Raw genomic sequence first — 3,845 nt, 5'->3', positions numbered from 1 at the left:
TTCCGCCCGCTGCCCATGGCGCGACGGAGGGGGGCGCTTCTAGAAGGTTCTGGAAGGCGACGGGGAGTTTGAAAGGCTCGCTTGGCGCCAGGTTAGTGTGGAGGACAGGGGAGTGGCGCTGAGGATTCCGGAGGGTTTGAGGAGCGAGACCGCGCGAGGGTGACAGAGATCAGAGAAGGTTCTGCATTAGAGGTCTAGACCTACGGATGGGCTACTAAACAGATCGGACAGCCAGCAATGTTCGGGCCACGAAATCTGACGGCCAGAAACGGCATGGGCGTGGCAGCCAGTGGATGATGGGATGGAAGCATTTGGAATGTATAGATGGGGTTGGTGAGGGTGGTATGCATGTCATCCGACACTTCTAATTGTCCGATCTACATAATTTCAACCGGTTTTTCCCCGAAACCTAGGGCTCTCTGGCGGCGCTAGGGTTTCGACGTGGAAACTAATCGGCGGTCGCGGATTTCATCGGCGGGCTGCCCCAGGGAGAAGGCCGGGACGATGGCGACACCATCCGCGGCGGAAGGAGCACGGGAGAACGCCTCCTCGAGCCAACCCAGATCGACAAGGGAGAAACTAGAGGAAGCTTTAGGGAAGCTGGACATATCCGAGGAGGAGGCGACTCCCCTCGTGATTGATGATCTCCTGGATGGTGCTCCGGTGAAGTGGTTGCTGGCGGGGAAGGTTTTGCATCGAAATCAGTATCACATACACACCATTGGCAATGCCCTTCGACCGGCATGGGGAAACCCTAGAGGACTACAATTCCGCTCAGTTGGCATGAGCATGTTTGCTGCGGAGTTTGAAGCACAGCGAGACCGCGACGGAGTTTGGGCGGGATCGCCCTGTCACATCAACAAGAACGCGGTCATATTGGCCGAGTTCGAGGAGTGTATGCGCCCAGATGAAGTCAAGTATGATCGGCTGCAGGTGTGGGCTAGGGTTCTTAACCTGCCATACAACCTGAGAGATGACGCATGGGGTCTCCCAATAACACGGATGATCGACAAAGAGGTCAAGGTTGCAAAGTTTGACCACAATGGGGGCTATCTTCGAGCTAGGGTTTCAGTGGATGTCAACAAACCGCTCAGGAGATGGGTGCTTATTGATTCTGCAAGGAGGAAGAAGGTGATCCCTATGAAATTCAATATGAACAGATCCCATACTTCTGCTTCTCCTGTGGACGGCTAGGCCATTCGGAACTCTACTGCTCCAATCCAGGTTCGAGAGATGAGAAAGGTGAGCTTCCTTTTGGGCCGAGTTTGAGGGCTCCTGATGAGAATAGATACCAGACCAGCAGTGATAATTCCTCCAGAGGACAAAATTCTGATCAGAGTAGCAAAAGAGGGACAAAGCAATCTAGTACTAATGCTAAACCAGCCGGGGGGGGAGAGGCGGTCTCGCCCCTAAAGAACAAAGAGAAGGCAGGATACAAGAGGAAGGATGTCCCTACAGCTGTGTACAAGCCAAAACAACTGCTACTGACGGCAGCGGGGCAATCTGAAGCTGATGATCCAAGTGCAGCTGGGAGGGAGGAGCAGGAGAACGTGGTACGTGAACCAAAGAAGAAGAGGCCCACGCCTGAAAATTCGACAGAGACCGGTGATCGGTCCTGCCCAGCCCAATGAGTTGCTTATCGTGGAACTGCCGGGGGCTTGGGAACCCCGAGGCGGTTTGAGAGTTTCGCAGCATTGTGAAGCTAGAAGGACCCACTCTTCTCTTTGTCATGGAAACAAAAATAAAGGGGAAGAGAGTTGAGGACTTACGGAGGCACCTTGGCTTCGGCGGGTGTTTTGCCGTAGATAGTGTAGGCCTTAGTGGAGGCATTGGACTTTTTTGGACACATGATGTTATTGTTGAGCTAAAGAACATTAGTTCAGGACATATTGATGCATTGGTTAAATATAAGGACCAAAATTCTTTTGAATGGAGGTTCACTGGTTTTTATGGAGAGCCTCGAGCTGAAGATCGACACCACAATTGGCGTTTCATGCATACTTTGTATGCCATGCCACATGAGGCTTGGATTTGCTTGGGTGACTTTAATGAGACTCTGTACGCTAACGAACACTTCATCCGGTCAGCTAGACCAGAGAGGCAAATGAGAGCGTTCAGAGAAGTCACCGACGAAGTGGCCCTCCAAGATTTGGGGTGGTCAGGAACAATGTACACTTGAGATAATCGGCAATCAGGTGACGCAAATGTCAAGGCGAGGCTTGACAGAGTTCTTGCTAATGAACAGTTCTGACAACATTTCCATCATATCAGAGTCAGACACTTACCGTCGGTAGAGTCTGATCACTGTTTTGTTGTAGCGGAGATAAATGGAAATTTGATGACCACGTCAAGAGCAAAACGACAGTTCAGATATGAGAACGTGTGGGCATCGCATATGGACTATGACCGCATTGTTGCTACTGCTTGGCAGGAGACAAATAGAGGACCGGGCCTCCAGGGTATTGCAGATTCACTGACACATATGAAGGCGACGCTGGAACCTTGGGGGACCCGCGAGTTTGGCTGCTTGACGAGGCGGGTTAGATAGCTGCAAAAAAGGCTGGACAACTTAAGGTGTCGATCGGTGGGTCGAGGACCAACTGACGAAGAGAGGACAGTGGTTTGCCAGCTGCGTGAGGCTCTCCAACAGGAGGAGATTTGGCTTCGACAACGGTCCCACGTCCCCTGGCTCAGAGAAGGAGATCGTAACACGACATATTTTCAAGCACAGGCGGCGCAGAGGAAGCGTATTAATAAAATTCAGGGTTTATGCCGATCTGATGGTTCGGTTTGTGCCGCTGAAGAGGGAGACAAGAGCAAGGTTCAGGCATTCTATCAAAATTTGTATCAGTCTCAGGGATTTATGGATGCAACCGAGCTTCTTAACCATGTGCCAGTGAAGGTCACGGATGATATGAACGTGCAACTTACGAAGGCCTTTACTGCAGTGGAAGTCAGAACAACATTGTTCCAAATGGCACCCTCCAAAGCACCGGGAGTGGATGGCTTTACTGCGGGGGTTTATCAACGTCATTGGAGTTTATTGGGTGATGCTGTTACCGCGGCGGTTCTGGACTTTTTGAATGGAGGAGAACTACCAGTGGGATTGAATGACACCTCAATCACTTTGATTCCCAAGGTACGACACCCTCAATACATCTCACAGTATAGACCTATTGCTTTGTGTTCGGTTCTATACAAGATTGCTTCAAAATGTGTGACTAACTGAATGAGGGCATTCATGGATGAGATCATCAGTGAAGAGCAAAGCGCTTTTGTTCCTGGACGTCTGATAACTGATAATGTCTTAGTGGCATATGAAAGTGTGCACACAATGAGGAGACGGGAGAAAGGAAAAAACTACGCTTGTGCAATCAAACTAGACATGATGAAAGCGTACGACCGAGTCGAGTGGCACTTTCTTGAGGCTATTCTGACAAAGTTGGGTTTCAACATGGTCTTTGTCCGGCTAATTATGAAGTGCGTATCGTCAGTACTTTTCTCTGTTCATGTCAACGGAGAACTACTGCCCTTGTTCACTCCCTCCCGAGGATTGAGGCAAGGTGACCCAGCGTCGCCGTTCCTTTTCTTGCTCTGTGCGGAGGGCCTGTCTTCTTTGTTAAAGTACTACAATGTCGGATACATTGACAGAGGCATAAGAGTCAGCTATCGATCACCTTGGGTGACACACTTACTATTTGCAGATGACAGTTTGATCTTCATCAGCGCAAACACCCAGAGTGCGGCGAGACTTAATGAGATTTTGAGAATATATGGTGAGGCTTGTTGGAAATATGCCCTAGAGGCAATAATAAAAGCATTATTATTATATTTCCTTGTTCATG

This window comes from Triticum dicoccoides, chromosome 7B (assembly GCF_002162155.2).
Source record: "Triticum dicoccoides isolate Atlit2015 ecotype Zavitan chromosome 7B, WEW_v2.0, whole genome shotgun sequence".
Lineage (NCBI taxonomy): Eukaryota > Viridiplantae > Streptophyta > Magnoliopsida > Poales > Poaceae > Triticum > Triticum dicoccoides.
The sequence above is the reverse complement of the archived record's forward strand: the minus strand, read 5'-3'. Positions refer to the sequence as shown.